The sequence below is a fragment of the Ananas comosus genome, unplaced genomic scaffold (genome assembly GCF_001540865.1).
Source record: "Ananas comosus cultivar F153 unplaced genomic scaffold, ASM154086v1, whole genome shotgun sequence".
NCBI lineage: Eukaryota > Viridiplantae > Streptophyta > Magnoliopsida > Poales > Bromeliaceae > Ananas > Ananas comosus.
The window spans coordinates 1-17,717 of NW_017891462.1; the positions used below are offsets into that span (position 1 = coordinate 1).

The 17,717-nt window shown below is 44.8% G+C and overlaps 1 long non-coding RNA gene across 1 annotated transcript; it reads left to right on the forward strand.

The window, feature by feature from the left end:
- The first annotated feature begins 1,915 nt into the window (after nucleotides 1-1,915).
- LOC109704948 lies at nucleotides 1,916-7,126 on the forward strand. Its single transcript, XR_002214547.1, has 3 exons — nucleotides 1,916-1,954; nucleotides 2,070-2,146; nucleotides 7,086-7,126. It is a non-coding gene; the product is annotated as an uncharacterized LOC109704948 (long non-coding RNA).
- Nucleotides 7,127-17,717: the final 10,591 nt, after the last annotated feature.

Below are 17,717 nucleotides of genomic sequence, written 5' to 3' on the forward strand. Positions count from 1 at the left end.
GCTTGATAACTGTTGTTATAAGCAAACTCTGCCATCGGTAGATACTGCGTCCATCCTCCTTGGAAGTCAATCACGCAAGCTCGAAGCAAGTCCTCGAGAATCTGTATAGTACGCTCCGACTGCCCGTCACTCTGGGGGTGGAAAGCAGTGCTGAAATACAAGCGCGTACCCAAAGCATCCTGTAAGCTCTTCCAAAAGTAAGATATAAAACGGGGGTCTCGATCTGAAACGATACAAAACGGGCAGTTTTCGCCCAGAGGGACCGGTCTCTCCCCAGCAGGGACCGGTCTCTCGCTGCGAACCCGAAAAACCATCGTTCGGGAACCGATCTCTCCCTGCGTGGGACCGGTCTCTCTCTGCGAAGGCGCGCTCGGGGACCGGTCTCGCCCGCCAGGGACCGGTTGCCTCAGGGCTGCCGCAACACTGTTCACTGGGGGACCGGTCTCTCCTTCCAGGGACCGGTCCCCGAGAGTCAAAACTCTCAGGACTTGTCCAGAATTCCAGTTTTCGAACTTTTTAGGTCGAAAAATATTCTACAACCCTCCACAAAGTGTGGAAAAGCTCGAAATACATCCAAACACTCGAACCTCGCAATTTGCAAAGGTCCAGTGTGTTACATATTTTGTGCCAACTAAAGAGTTTCCGATGGAAATTCCATCGGCCGATACTCCAAATGAGGGACCCCTGTCGACCCACTCTCTGCCGTGGTAACCCCTCGTCTATTTCAATTGAATCTTCTTCTTCTCACTCTTCAGCCGGATCATCACCGTTGTCCTCTTCAATCAAACAGCCTCCGTCAAGAAAAACTTCTCATACTCGGTTCGCTTCATCCTTGGAGTGAGTCATGTTTGATATCAGGCGGCAAGCTCACTAAGAAGCCCGCTTAGATAAGAAGCAAGAAGCAAAGAGGAAGTGGGCGGAGGCAAAGAAAAGAATAGAAGAGGAACAAAAAAAAGAAGTTGAAGAGAAGAAAAAGAGGAGTAGCCAAGCAGAGGGAGGAGGAAAAAGATCTCAGGAAGAAGGAGGAAATGAAGGGAGGAAGAAAAAGAAAGGAAGGAAGGAAAGAAAGAAAAACAAAGGGTTGAAGAAGAGAAAGAAGAGCAAAAAAGGGATAAAGGAGGAGAGGCGAACATAGACTATCCTGCTGATATTCAAGCTGAGGCTTTTGCATCAGCTTCTTTGCCGGTATCTGAACCAGTAGATCCATTGGCCATTTCTCTTCAAGATTTGGCCGCTTCGAGCCCAAAATCCAATGACAAAGAAGACCTCTCTACTATCATTTCGACTGAGACCCAGCAGAAATTGGATGAATGTTTAAGACTGTATAGCAATGGTCTTTCTAATTTGGCTCGAAATATAGAACAATTTGATCGGCTTGGGGCACTCCTTGATCTTATCGATCAGCCGGATCTTTCTCCTGTAGGTAAATGTTTCGATGAGACTTTATCTTCTCATCTCCCTTCTTTCTTGACTCGGCAACTGTAATACACTGGATCTTAGCAAATTGCAAGATTCGAGTGTTTGATCTGTGTGTGGAGCTTTTCCACAGTTTTTGGAGGGTCGTTGATAGTGTTCCGACCCCTGGCACGCACCCGAGGATGTTGGTTTGAAGTTTGGTACCAAAATCCAAAAACTGGATTCATTGGACAGCTCTCGGGTAGCCTGCAGCAGAGCTTGTACCGGAACAAGACTGGCCTTGTACCGGTACAAGGATTGATGGTTGTACCGGTACAGCCATTGGGCTTGTACCGGTACAGAGCCGCAGACCACGCGACCCGAGCCTCGGGTTTGCAATTTCGTCGACCTTGTACCGGTACAAGAGCCCGTGTACCGGTACAAGGAGGCAATTTTCGTGCAGTTTGGTCTGCAGGGGGTTTTTCGCGATTGTGGGCTTCTTATAACAGCACCCACGCCCCTTAGGGCTTTTTTTGTGCTGGAACCAGAGGAGGAGAAGGTGAGAGGAGCTCCACCTTGCTCCACTTGGATTTGATCTCCATTTTTGTGGTTTTGGTGGATTAATCCTTTTCCTTTCTCCTTTTTATGCTTCTCCACCATTGTTGATGGCTTAGAGCTTGGAGAGGAGCTTGTGGCTGAGGAGATCTCCCACCCCACTTGGATTGGAGCTAAGTTTGGAGCTTCTTGAGAGGTTAGAGACTTGATTTCTCCCTTTGATCCGTTAATTTTATTGGATTTTCATGAGATGAAACCTAAATTGTGATATATGGGTTTATTTTGGCATTTTGAATCTAGGGCATTTTGAAGCTAGATTGATTGGATAGAGGCCTCCATTAGTTGGATTGGATGCAGCCCTAGCTCATTTTGGAGCTTTAGAGAGATTTTTGCACTAGAGGTGACGTTCTTCTCACCTATCTTGATTAGCTATGATTGATGCTATTGGACTGGTTCGTTCGTTCGTGGCGTTGCATGTTTCTCGTTTATCCTGTAATGTACCGGACTTCTAAAATATCTATGAAGTTTATCGTACATTTAAATGCTCTCGGTAGTGAGGTTGCGGCGCGAATGTAACATACCGGATTTTAAATATAAAAGTGAAAATAAATAAAAATAGTATAGATACTATTTTTATTGGATTACGAAGAAAGTAAAATAGTAGGTTCAGGAATGACCTGTGCTGAATCGGAGCGAAAAACAGAGTTAAATATTAGAATTTTCTGTGAGAACGGGGGTAGATAAATTAGCAGAAAATGCACAGCTTCCAGAAATTATGAAAATTGCGCGTGATGTCAGAAATATTTTAAGGGCCAGATTTGAAGTTTCAGATTTTTCGACAATCGTACGCCCGTAGAGAGACATAGCACCGATAAGCCATCTGATAAAGATTGCAGTTGGCACACGTTTTCGGCTGAACCCAATACGGGGTCAAAACTGAAATATTAAAATCCTTGGACTTATAAGTAAAACCGAGCGTGCCTGTCAAAGTTGAGGCTCAAACGGAATATCAGCAAGACCCGCGAAAACTACTGCAGATTTGGAGCTGCCTGATGTGAATAATGTATGCTTACTATTGAGTGTGACTAATAAGTAGAAGCTCTAGGCTTTCCTCTTCAAGTGCACGCCAGCACAAAGCATCACACCGCACATGTGGTAGTGACGAGAAACGCCTCCCTTTTCTCTCTCTACATATCTCTCTGCGTCTCTCTATACTTTCTCGCACCAAAATTCGCGCGTTGTGGAGATCGACTTGCGAACGTCTCGCGTTGGAGGCACGGATGAGTTGGACACCCCCCCGGCTCTTACGACCCACATGCTCGCCCCCTTCTCCCCGCCGCGGGCGCAGTGTGGAGCGCGTGTTTTCTGTTGCGCGCGTTCACACTTGCGAGTAAGCTTTGTGTATTTGGCTTAATCCTTAGCATTAAAGTGTTCTATTAGCCTCTAATGTGAGTTTTTGTGGCATGTGATCCATTTAATTTTGGATTTTGGAGTTAATTGTACGTTAGGTGCTCCAAATGGGATTTGTAAAATATAAGGGTTTGATTCTCATTTGACCTTTCGTAAACCTAATTGCTAGGTTAACGGAACGCTGTTGGCTGAAGACGGTTCGGTAATTCGACGAGCCGTTAACAAAAAAAAACAGTTATTAAAGAATGACTTTAGGCTCGGTCCGCGGAGGGCGATGCCGACGTCGTAAAATCATAGGAAATGGATTTGAGGCAACGTGGCACACATAACGAAGACTATAATTTCCGGATTTTAAAGCGGAACACGTGTTAGCGGCAGAAGATTGTCGGGCGCCAAAAGGTGCCGAAGTGCCGCGGGAGCCGATTGCAAGTGACACAACAATCGGAACGCGAGTTAAGGTGGGTTTGCTTATCCGAAGCGGATAACGGTCGGCCCTTTAATGTCTAGCACATGTAACTCACGTATGATCGCAATGTGCATTGACAAGGTTAAATATGCATTAGTAAATATGCAGTAAGGTAACAGGCTAATAAAGGATCGCAAGTTAACAATGATGCATGATGTAAAGTAAATGCATAGTTAATAGAGCAATCATGCATAGAGTAACATGCAAAAGAAAAGTAAAGAATGTATGAGAGCATGATAAATAAATAACAGCAAGTAATTGAACATATGATAATAATGCATATGTAAGATGCATGTTAAATAATGATGCATAGACTATAGCTAGTAACATCTAAGTAGAGAGCATATGAGCATAAGCATGTATAAATCTAGTTAAAGTAGAGAATGCAAAGTAGCATCATGAGAGCTAAGTAAGCGACATGATAAGCTCTAGGTAAATAGAGTTGATTGGACACTAGGTGTCAGATAGATCGAGTGGCATCTAACCATGAGTGTTAAAGAAATGGCTTGATTAGCAAACCTAGAGTCGAAGCAATTAGGTGTGTGGCATTTGAGCCTAGTGTGTAGTAAACCTAGTTAGACTATTAAACCTAGAAGTGACATCTAAGGCAAAGATGATAAGACAACTAAGCAAGTGTATCTAGTTAAAGTGATGTGGACACTAGAACCAGAGTGTTGAAACCTAGGTTGATGATATACGTGGCTATATTTGCACTAATGACTAGGTCGACAGTATAGGGTGTGTATGAACCCCGACCTGTGGTAATGCTATCCGGAAATCCCAGGACTTCAAGATTCACGCTTGTACAGGCTAGGCGCTTCGTGCACGACTGCCGCGGAGCTTGTAGCCGGGTAGATGGGCGACCACATGGAGATCACCGCGGCCGGACTTAACCATTGTGGTGGCGTTTGTTGTCGACGATTTCGGTCCGCCAGAGTTGTGTAAGGCCATTGAGGATCAGACCTGCCAGATAACTGAGATCCATGCTGGGTAAGTACGCACTGCGGCGTGCCTACAGGTGTGACTGAGTCTGACATGATTCGTTGTGTGGTGTGGGGGCGACCCGCTTCGCCGCAGAGTCGTATATCATTCTCGACTCGACGCTGGGTAATGTGCAACGCGGATTCGCCACCGAGTGGTCAGTCTTTGTGACTCGACCTGTATTCAGGTGTCGAACGATTTCGCCGCTAGGCGAGGCTGAGTCAGAGAGAGTGCGTAGCGCTGTTGAGGAGCCAGCTCGCGGACTTACCCAGAATGATTGACTTCGAAGCCGGTGAGTCGGGTGCTTAGCCTATGACAGGGTAGAAGGAACCCTTATAGCCAGAATAGAGCTTTGAGCTAAGGTATAGAAACCTTAAACTAGTGTTGTGTGTGTATCCAAGGTAATAGAAACTTAAGTAAGAGTTATGAGCTAAAGTAGCCAAGTAAAAGTAGAATTCATATGACTACTAGGTGCATGATTTCATATCGCATATCGTGAGGTGGCATGGACATCGTATTTCAATTGCAATATATATACTGTATATGTCTGAACTAACATGTGCACGTCCTGCCTCGTACGCCATCGGTCGAGCTTTTCCCTTGGGTGGCGTCACCACTGGAACTCGAGAGTTGGTTCTCACCCCACCGTCTGTTTCGGGTGTTTTCAGGTCGTCGTGTGCGCCGCGTGGCGCGAGGCGAGGCGTAGCTCAGTATATCCGCCCCATCAAGAGACCGAGTACGAATACCTGAGCAGTCTCTTAGGCGGACAAAGAGCAAAGGAAAAAACAAAATGTATTAATTTGTAACCCTAATGTGAAGAATTGAAATAATCTGAAGTAAAAATGTAAATAGGAACTGTGATGTAAACAGTGAATGAATGCTTTGTAAAAGCTAGTAGTTCTTATGTATTCTGATACTCTCTTATGCGATTCTTGATTGATAATCTCGTTCGCTGGTTGAACATATCTATATTGTTTGGATTGCGACGCCTTGGACGTGCTGGAGAACTCTGTCCGCGTACAAAGGAATCCCCGCCGTCCGTTCGCGGTCTGTTGTCGGCGTGCCCGCCGCGTCCAATGGCGGTTGGTCGCGGCGTGAACATCTACCTCTAGGGTACTAGAGATAGCAGACACCTCTCGTTGGACGCGCACGAGGATTTCGCTTGCCATCGGTGTTTGGCTTCGGAAATGGGCGAAATAGACCCCTATGCTCTTCTACTTATTGTAAAATATTTTAAAGTTTTTTCTTATACTCAAATGGGATTTATATGATTTTAGAGGCTTTCAAAATGCATGCCTCGTGTATTATGAAAATTTACTACTATATGAGTGAGCAATATGAGTAGAATGCATCAATTGGGAAAAGTGTTTAATTTACCAAAAAGTAAAAAATACATCTGCTTCATGAGATTATGACTTGGAATATGTGCTTTGGAACATAGTAGCCATTGTTTTGACACATAGAAAACAAAGAGTGTCATAAAGGGGCACTCGAAACTAGGTGAAGCTATGGAACTGCAACATAGAGAATATTGATAGGGCGCCCTTGTATCATCTGCTATATATATTCCATGTTAGAGACATGATACATAGAGATAGCTTTGGACACTCCCGATACATTCCATGTTAGATATGGAGACTTTGGTCTATGCGACAGTAATCTTTGACTACTTGCCTTGTGCTCCATATGCACATCCTTGTAGGGTCGCTCCCTACAAGCCGGCACCCGGAGATAGCCATCGCGATACATATTCGCGTGCGGGATGGGCCGAAGGTGGATGCCGTGGACAGGCTCATCCTTAGGGTGGGGAATATGAACTACCACGGGGCCAATTAGGATCGCCATCTGGCCAGACACCTAACGGGTGGTCTCAGGGCCATAGACAGCTTTTCGGGTGGTCCTCTTCAAGATTGGGCTATATACATATATCCATTATGACATGAGGACCAGAGATGTACTTAGTGTACTACTTGGGACATTGATTAGAATAGTAAACATACGGAACTTCACTATTTCACATTGTATACATCATGATATTGGAGAACATTTACTTTATGCATAGTTGCTTTCATACTTATGCTATTATGCTAATTAGAGATATCAATCGTGTAGTAGTATACATATTACTTACCTGTCAATTCTATTTTATTGTCCATTGACTATATTTTTGTAGCTTTGGCCTTGTGGTGGCATGCACTGAGAGCTCAGTAATTGCCCACGTGGGAACTATACTTTAATAGTTCTCATTGCCCAGATCGGTTTATGGTTTCCTTTTCAGAGCCTTCGGCACCGGCGGAGGCACGGGATCGCGGCAAGGGGATCGCGTAGCTAGCTAGCGAGGAGCTTACTTGCCTAGGTGGTTTACTCTTTCTTTTGTAGTTGAGAGAGTGAGAGTTTTGTACCCTGTATAGAGACCACCTATGTATCTACTCTTAGCACTTGTATTTGGGATTTCCTATTGTATTTACTTTATGCCTTATTTAGTGGATTTACAGCTTTTCCTCATCCTTTGTTGTAGCATTTAGACATTTATTATGCTCTGATACTCCTAGATGTCTTTTATTATTGCTTTTACTATTGTTGTTTTTAGACGCCTTATATGTTGAAGACATATGGCGGGTCTGGGCACGCGCCGGGCGGGCTTCCGCTGGGTCCCGGGGCGTGACAGCAACAAACTATTTCTGCCGAGTACTTGGCTTTGGATCATCATTTCACCCAGGTCAGTCATTTCAAAATGAAAGTCCCTGAAATGGCAACTCCCATTACTGACCTGAACCGGAAAAACCCTTTTCTAGAGAACCAAAAATTGGCTTTTTGGCAGGCGCATCATCAATCTAAAAGAAAAACTTACTGCAGCCGAATCAGCTCTGGCCCAGACATCTAAGCGGCATATCTTTGTACAAACCCAACTAAAGGCTAAGAAAGATTAATGGGTGAAGTTACAGGACCAACTCTCTCAACTTCAAAAAATTCACCCCATGATGAAGCGAAGAAAGCGAGCAGCCAACCTGGCCCAATCTAATTTCGAAACCGAGTGGATCAACTTAAAGACTTATTATCTCGATCTCTTCTCTGTTTCCTATTTCTTAACTCGGCTGTAATATATTTCAAGCTTTCATTTGTATTTGACTCTAACTTTTTATTCCTTTTCCTACATGGATGGATAATATTTTCTCAAATACTTTTCATTGATTGATTTGTCGTTTTCTAACCCACCTAATGTTTTAAGAAGTATGCATTACCTCTTGCAACTCTGTAAATTTGGAATGGTCCTTCCCAATTTGGGGACTATTTTCTATACACTCGATCTTTTCGACCGATTGGAAGATTAGGCTTAAAACCAAAGCTCCAACAGAGAAATATTTGGCCTTGACTTTTTTATTGTATGCATTGTTTACTTGGCTCTGATATGCTTGTAGATGATCCAGTGCTATCAACCGAGCTTCATCCATTTTTTCTAATCTCTCATTCATTAAGGTTTTGTATTCGTTTTCCATTAGTTCCTTCTATCTTTCGACTCGCAAAGAAGGAACCATTATCTCAGCAGGAACTACGGCCTCATGGCCGTATACTAATTGAAACGATGTCACCCCTATTGTTGTTTTTACTGTAAAATATCAAAATTTCGGTAAGCGAATATCAAACTTTAGTCAAAATGATCAAAGTGCGAGGTTGGTATGCTTCGGAAAGGCCGAAGGCTTCAAAAAGAGCAAAAGTGCATTGTGGAAGGTCTCGGAGAGCAACTTGGAGCAAATCTGCACCATTGCAAATTTTGTGCTCTCGGAGACCGGTCCCTGAAGGAGAGACCGATTCCCGTACGTGCAGCCAGTGAGAAGAGAGAAAATTGGCTAAGTCCTGAGAGTTTTGATCTCGGGGACTGGTCCCTGCGGAGAGAGACCGGTCACCGCGAGACCGGTCCCTCAGGGTGAGACCGGTCCCTCAGGGTGAGACCGGACCCCGGCTGGGTAAACTGCAAAGAGTGCTCTCCGGGACCGGTCCCTACTAGAGAGACCGGTCCCCGTGCCCGAAAAGTGCCCAGTCTGGGCAGTGTGAGAGGCAACAAGTTGAGGGGCCTAAATGCATTTATGCATCATATGGGTTATGTTAGGGGCAAATGAGATGTTTCTCTCATTTCTCTCCCTCTCATTTCACAAACAAGAGTTCTCTCTCTCTTTCCTTCTAGGAAATCTCTCTCTCCCTCAAGAGGTGGAGCAAGTAGGAGAGGTTGGAGGAGAAGAAGACTAAGGAGAGGATTATCATCTTCTTCTTCCTTATTGGTGCAAGAAAAAGGAAAGCTTTGAGGTAAGCTTTGCCCCCTCTCATTGTAGAACCCTGTAATACACTGAACTCTTGCAAATTGTGGAGGTCGAGTGTGCGGGATGAAGTGTGGATCTATCCTACATGTTCTAAATGACTTGGACAAGTTTTTTGATCAAGTTAGAGAGTGATTGGAGGGTTAAAAGTGAGAAAGTGCATTGCTCTGGCAAAAATCAGGGTTTTCTGCTTGCTGTACCGGTACAGCCATCACCTTGTACCGGTACAGCATGGGCAGATTCGTGGCAGCAGGGCTAAATTGGTCATTTCACATCTTGAGCCTATCTATTTGAGCCCAGCACGTCTCTGGGAGCTTGCTGGAGTGTGCTAGAGCTCAGAAAAGGGTTTCTTCACCTTCTCCTCTTTCTCTCTCTAGGGTTTTTCTCTCTCTACATAGAATTCGACGATTTCACTCATTTTCGTCGCAACGTTGGTTCTTCGCTGTTCGCAAGTGTCGCAGAGCCTACGTGGACATGTGAGGGAGTATTTTGGAGAGCTTTTCGCAACTCTGGACCAGTAGTTCACTGGTTGGAAGCCTGAGGAGGTAATCGACTTGATTTTTTTCCATTATCAACGTTCTATTAGTCGATTTGAGTATTGATTTTGGTTTTGCTTCCCACTGATGTAAACTGAGACTTCAGCTATTAAATATGAGTTAATTAGCTGTGAATTAACCTTCTTAGCCCAGGGATAAGCCACTTTGAAGCTTAATTGGAATAATTAGCCATTTATGAAGCTAATTTGGAATTAAACGCGAGTTATTACCACAACTTGATACAGTTTGAGCTTTTCTCTTCGCAGCAGGTTTGCGAATCATATTAAGCTATTTTGGTGACCTGGGAGGCTGGTTTAGAAGGTGTTCTAACCTGAGGTAAGCAAGAATTTCAGTTAGGAAGCTGAAATTGCAAGAATTCGACTATGATAGCTTATAATCGACTATATTGATGCCGTTTCGATATTGTTCGCAGCGAGAGGGTAATGGACCCTTGGACCGCCTTCGACTGACATTGGAGGACCTTTTGGAAGCTTAACTTGAGGTATTACACTAGCCCAAAATAGGGATTTAGGGGGTTACTTTGTACTAAGTGCAAATTAGGCCGAAATCGGATATTTCGGTCGTCATTTTGACGCGGTGTTAATGTTTGTGTTCAGCAGGATTGGAGCCTTGTTGAGCTGACTGTTGGGACTTCTTGTGAGGATTGGAGCCTAGTACTAGGTGGGTCAGACCTAACCAGAGCAAGTGGAGCTCCCCTATGTTCTATATGTACTATAGAATTGGTGTTGTTGTGAGCTTTTGTGTTTGATATAGGACTTGAGAAGTAACATTGAATTGAAATCTCTATAAAGTAGAGAACACATATACATGAAAGTATTTATATTTATATTCAATTCAGTTGAATGACTTATGAACAAGTGTAGGATGCACTTATAAAGTAGAGAACAATGACATTCTCTTGACTCTAAAGTAGAGAACTATAACATGCTTATGATTATATTGATAGTGCCATAATAGTGGAAAGATTATAATGCCATGTGATTTAGCATTACTCTTACATGTTTACAATCTAGTGGATACTAGTTACTATTCGTATATTGAAATTCCGATCAAAGGATCGAGGGTAAGAACATTACAAATGAAAACATGATAATTGAGACCTGTGGACTGTGAAATATGCTTGCTTGCCATCGTGCTCATTCGCACACGCTTGTGAGGGTCGCTCCCTACAAGCCGGCACTCCGGAGTTGGCCTACGCGACAGTTGCTCGCTTGTGCGGGATTCGGTGTCGAAGTGGATTGCCGTGGGGAGTGTATACTACCACGGGGCCATTAGGCGCGGCGCAAGCTGGACTACCTTGGGTAGGTCCCTGTAAATGAAAAAGAAAGTGCTAAAGGACATTGGATAGTAATGAATGATCACCAGTCATTGTGTATAGTTTCTGCTTACACATTCATATTTATGTTCATACTTACAGTAGCTGCTATGCTTTATTGTTCAATTCATTACTGTAGAAAGCTATTACATGTTGTTTACATGCTTATTAATTGCTTCGCATTGGAAAGGTATCCTGCAATTACATGCTCATTACTTGTTAGCATCATGCAATTATTGCTTTTACTTTCCATTTAGTACATCATGAGCCTAGTGGTGTAATTCGCCGAGGCTGGCGGCTTACCCACTGGGAACTATTGTTAATAGTTCTCACGCCCTTTTTATGGTTGTTTTTACAGAGCCATCTACAGGAGAGGCTAGGGATCGTGGCAAGGGAGTCGCGTCTAGCTAGTCTTTGCTAGGAGCGTTCTAGTCGATCACCTTGCTACTCGGGCTACGGCCGAGGGTGATGTCCATTGTATAGAGTGACTACCATTGTACAGATGTTTTTGTGTACCCTGTGTTGTATATGAGTTGTAGATCCAGATGTTATAGTTCATACTTCTTCTCCTTCTACTGGGATTTTGGATTGTATACTCTTTGTTCTTTTACTGATAATATATCGACTTGTACATTACTCTGATATCAGGATAGGACTCTCTTTGTTTTACTTCCTATCGACTTGCTTTCTTCGTAGACGCCTTATATACTGCAGGTGTATGGCGGGTCTGTGCACGTACCGGATATGCTTCCGCTGGTACCCGAGCGTGACAGATTATAGTGGTATCAGAGCCTAGGGTTGAGTCTTAGTAGACTTAGCAAACCTTAGGTTGGTTGGACTATAAGATTAGGCTCGTGAGAGACGAGGTCTAGTTGACGTTGTGGTTAGCGAAAGTATTTTGATTGGGTAATTTATAAACTCCGAATGGTAGGAGTTTGATCGGAATGTGCAATTACTAACTTTACAGAGGGCCACGTTGGCGGCCGACAACGTGACATCGGAAGTTAGTACGCGTTACATTTCATTACTTACGCTTAATTAGTTGGTTTATATCCGCAATAAGGATTCAATAGTATAGGTTTTATTGACCTATGTTTGTTCCTGTGCTGCAGCTTATGATGCCTACGACTCGTTCTGGGACCGCCGCGGCGGCTGAGGCGGCCGCTGCGGAAGAAGTAGAGACTTCCGTCACTTCGGGGTCCAGTGAGGTCAGGGAGTTACAAGAACAGCTCGCAGTGTTGACTCAGCTAGTGACACAGCAGGCATCGGCAGCGCGACAGCAGATGGACGCTGCTCGTCGATAGGAGGATAGGATGAAGAGGTTAGAGGTCTGTTACTGTGGCAGACGGCCGACAGAGAGATTCTAGATTCTATACCTACAACGCCAGAGAGGGACACGACTGCGAGAGCACAGTCATCTGTACCAGCTACACCCCCAGTAGCCCTGAGGGTAGAGCCCCGACAGGAGACAGTAGTGCCACCAGCAGCACCAGTGCCTGCAGCAGGGACAGTGTTACCTGAGATGGTGGGGGTTGAGGAGCGAGAGCGGATGATGGAGCGACTAAATGAATTCCGTCGCTGCAACCCTCGTATCTTTGATGGGGAAAAAGCCGATCATTGGGTGGTTGAAAAATAGTTAATGCATATGGAGAAGCTATTCTATGATACCTTTGTTGAGGAGCGGTACCGAGTCTGGTTTGCGACACACCACCTTGATGGCGAGGCTTACAGATGGTGGGTGGATATCCGTGAGGATCCCCGCGCTGATTTGTCGGCTATCACCTGGACGCGGTTCAAGGAATTACTGTTGACTACCTATTTTCCTCAGAGTGTAAAGAGACAAATGGAAAGGGATTTGAGAAACCTGAGACAAGGGGACAGGACAGTGGCTGAGTACAAGCGAGAGTTCTCACGATTACTGCACTGTGTTCCTTTTGTGGTTAGAGATGATGAGGACAAGGCTCGTATCTTTGAGGTGGGTTTGCGGCCTGCGATTTTCAGATTAGTCCAGGCGTCAAACCTCTCGACTTACAGAGATGTGGTGAACCGGGCCTTGATTGTTGAGAAAGGGGCAGAAATCATGAAGGAAAGAGACGTTGGGGATCGAAGCAAAGGAAAGAGACCTGCAGTTGAGAGCAGTGGTCAGCAGTCCTTTAGGAGACCACCAAAGTATCCGAGGGGACAGTCAGGACAGTCGAGGGGTCAAGGTTCTTCAGCACCCCGTGGAGCACCCGAGCGTCGTCGACCGCTGCGTTGTGTTATCTGTGGTGGGCTTCACGTACCGCCACAGTGTCCACAACGTGGGGGCAGGTGTTTTCTCTGTGGTCAGGAGGGCCACTTTCGCTCAGAGTGCCCGAGAGGGTCTTTGCCTGCACCCTCGTCAGCTTCTGCACCTGCATCTTCAGCTCCGAGCCAGGGGAACCCGACAGCACCCTATCAGTCTAGGCGACCACCAGGGCAGCGGCAGTCGGAGAGTTCGCAGCAGGGTTCGAGTGGGCGGATGTATGCCGCCCAGACTGAGGGCGCCGCAGTAGCACAGGAGGTCGTAGCAGGTATTATTTTGATTCATGATATTCGTGTTCGTGCATTATTTGATACTGGTGCATCACATTCCTTTATTGATCGGCTATTTGCCGAGTTGCATAGCATACAGTTAGTACCTTCCTTGCATCCGGGACGAGTGATCGTGCCCGACCATACCCTGGATATTTGTGAGTATTGCCCTCGCTGCCCAGTTAGGGTAGGCGACTGGATTATGCCAGTGGATTTATTAGCACTACACAAACTAGGTGAGTTTGATGTAGTATTGGGTATGGATTGGTTGACACAGTACTATGCCACTATTGATTGCACGAACAGAACGGTGACCTTTAGGGAACCGGGTCAGCAAGAGTTTGTTTATAAGGGGTGTCAGAGTTCATTGTTCGCAATGACTATTAGCTCTTCGCGAGCCCGACAGTTGATACGGAGAGGTTGTGTAGCCTATTTGGCTAGCATTTTGTGAGTGACGGAGAAGCCGTCAAGATTGATGATATCCCGGTTGTGCGAGAATTCGGGGATGTGTTTCCAGCTGAATTGCCGGGCATGCCACCTAATAGGGAAGTTGAGTTTGTGATTGATCTTGTTCCTGAAACTACCCCTATTTCTCAAGCGCCTTATAGGATGGCACCCGCTGAATTGAAAGAGCTGAAGGCACAGTTACAAGATCTGTTAGATAAAGGATTCATTCGACCTAGTGTATCGCCCTGGGGAGCACCGGTGTTATTTGTCAAGAAAAAGGATGGATCTCTTCGATTGTGCGTGGATTATCGAGAAATCAACAAAGTCACAATCAAGAATAAATATCCATTGCCCAGAATTGATGACTTATTCGATCAGCTGCAAGGATCGAAAGTATACTCCAAGATTGATTTGCAATCTGGGTATCATCAGCTTAAGATCAAGCCTGAAGACGTCTCTAAGACCGCCTTTAGGACACGGTATGGACATTATGAATTTACAGTCATGCCATTTGGATTAACAAATGCCCCAGCAGCCTTTATGGATTTAATGAACCGTGTCTTTAAACCCTATCAGGACAGGTTTGTGGTCGTGTTCATCGATGATATCTTGATCTATTCGCGAAGTGACAAGGAGCATGAAATCCATCTAAGAGTGGTGTTGCAAGTACTTCGAGAGGAGAAACTGTTTGCAAAGTTAAAGAAATGCGAATTTTGGCTTCAAGAAGTGGGATTTCTGGGCCATATGATTTCTGAAATTGGGATAGCTGTGGATCCCAAGAAGATTGAAGCGATTAAAGATTGGCCTAGGCCGACCAGTGTCACAGAAATTCGGAGTTTTCTTAGTTTTGCGGGATACTACCGAAGATTTGTAGAAGGATTTGCGAAGATGTCTACTCCTCTCACTCGACTCACACATAAAGGAGCTAAGTTTCTGTGGAATGAAGCCTGTGAAAGAAGCTTTCAAGAGTTGAAAGAACGGTTAACTACTGCCCCGATCTTAGCACTGCCTGTTACTGGGGTAGATTATGTGATTTACAGTGATGCGTCGCTGAATGGATTAGGGTGTGTTCTAATGCAGAGTGGCAGAGTAATTGCCTATGCCTCTCGCCAATTGAAAGATTATGAAAAGAACTACCCTACACATGATCTTGAGTTAGCAGCTGTGGTATTTGCTTTAAAGCTTTGGCGCCACTACCTCTACGGCGAGCGTTGCGAAGTTTATACAGATCATAAAAGCTTAAAGTATCTATTTACACAGAAGGAATTAAACTTGAGGCAACGTAGATGGTTGGAGTTACTCAAGGATTATGATTTGACCATCCTCTATCATCCTGGAAAAGCTAATGTCGTAGCAGATGCTTTAAGTCGAAAATCGACGGAAAATTTGGCGATGTCGATAACTATGCAACCACTGCTGGTCAAACAAATGGAGCAGTTGAATTTGGAAGTTGTAGCTCCCGAGACGCCTTGGAGACTTATGTCATTAGTGGTGCAGCCTACCCTGATCGATCGAATTAAAGAAAAGCAAGCTCAAGACGAATCTCTGCAAAAGATTCGAGATAAAATCACTATTGATTATGTTGGTGATTTTCGAGTGGATGATCAGCGACTGTTGAAATTCGGGGATAGACTTTGTGTACCGGCAGATTCTGGTATTAAAGAAAAGATTCTAACAGAAGCACATCGGGCGCCGTATACTGTACACCCTGGGAGTACGAAAATGTATAAAGATCTGAAGTTAACTTACTGGTGGCCTGGAATGAAAAAGGAAGTTGCTTACTTCGTGGCTAAATGCTTAACCTGTCAGCAGATTAAGGCTGAACATCGACTTCCTGCAGGAAAACTACAGAGTTTACCCATACCAGTGTGGAAGTGGAAGAGGATCACTATGGATTTCATCGTTGGATTACCTCGCTCACAAGTAGGTCACGATGCCATTTGGGTAATTGTGGATAGATTGACCAAATCTGCCCACTTTATCCCAATTCATACAGTTTGGTCGAGGGAGAGACTCGCACAACTGTACCTAGATGAAATTGTGCGATTACATGGTGTACCAGCTTCTATTGTTTCAGATCGAGACACCCGATTCGTTTCACATTTCTGGAGGAGTTTACAGGAAGCTTTGGGCACCTGATTAGATTTTAGTACTGCTTTCCACCCCCAGAGTGACGGGCAGTCTGAGCGTACCATCCAGACCCTTGAGGATATGTTGCGGGCCTGTGTGATTGATTACCAGGGCAGTTGGCCACAGTTCTTGCCTATGGCTGAATTTGCTTATAACAATAGTTATCAAGCAAGTATTCAGATGTCACCTTTTGAAGCCCTTTATGGTAGAAAGTGCAGATCACCACTTCATTGGAGTGAAGTGGGTGAGAGATTGGTTTTGGGTCCCGATGTATTACAAGAGGCTGAAGCTAAAGTTCGACTTGCGCGAGAACGTCTACTGACAGCCCAAAGTCGACAAAAGAGTTATGCGGACAAACGTCGGCGAGAATTGGAATTTCAAGTTGGCGATCATGTATTTCTGAAGGTTTCACCGACGAAAGGAGTTAAAAGATTTGGTATTCGAGGAAAGTTGAGTCCTCGATTTATTGGACCCTACGAGGTGTTGGAGCGGATAGGCCCCGTAGCGTATTGGCTTGCTTTGCCGCCGAACCTGTCAGGAGTGCATAATGTATTTCATGTATCTACACTGCGGAAGTATGTCTTTGATCCGACCCACATATTGGACAGTACTCCAGTGGATTTACGAAAGGATTTGAGCTTTGAGGAGCATCCAGTGAGAATCCTAGCTCGGGAAGTGAAACGGCTTCGAAACGGCGAGATCCCCTACGTAAAGATCCTTTGGAGCAATCATGATGAACGGGAAGCCACTTGGGAACTGGAGAGTGCGATGTTAGAGCACTATCCCTACCTTTTCTCAATGGAATCCTGACGTAAGTAATGACAAGTTTCGCGGACGAAACTTCTTTTTAGGAGGGGTGAATGTAATACACTGAACTCTTGCAAATTGCGGAGTTCGAGTGTGCGGGATGAAGTGTGGATCTATCCTACATGTTCTAAATGACTTCGACAAGTTTTTTGATCAAGTTAGAGAGTGATTGGAGGGTTAAATGTGAGAAAGTGCATTGCTCTGGCAAAAATCAGGGTTTTCTGCTTGCTGTAACGGTACAGCCATCACCTTGTACCGGTACAGCATGGGCAGATTCGTGGCAGCAGGGCTAAATTGGTCATTTCACATCTTGAGCCTATCTATTTGAACCCAGCACGTCTCTGGGAGCTTGCTGGAGTGTGCTAGAGCTCAGAAAAGGGTTTCTTCACCTTCTCCTCTTTCTCTCTCTAGGGTTTTTCTCTCTCTACATAGAATTCGACGATTTCGCTCGTTTTCGTCGCAATGTTGGTTCTTCGCTGTTCGCAAGTGTCGCGGAGCCTACGTGGACGTGTGAGGGAGTATTTTGGAGAGCTTTTCGCAACTCTGGACCAGTAGTTCACTGGTTGGAAGCCTGAGGAGGTAATCGACTTGATTTTTTTCCATTATCAACGTTCTATTAGTCGATTTGAGTATTGATTTTGGTTTTGCTTCCCACTGATGTAAACTGAGACTTCAGCTATTAAATATGAGTTAATTAGCTGTGAATTAACCTTCTTAGCCCAGGGATAAGCCACTTTGAAGCTTAATTGGAATAATTAGCCATTTATGAAGCTAATTTGGAATTAAAC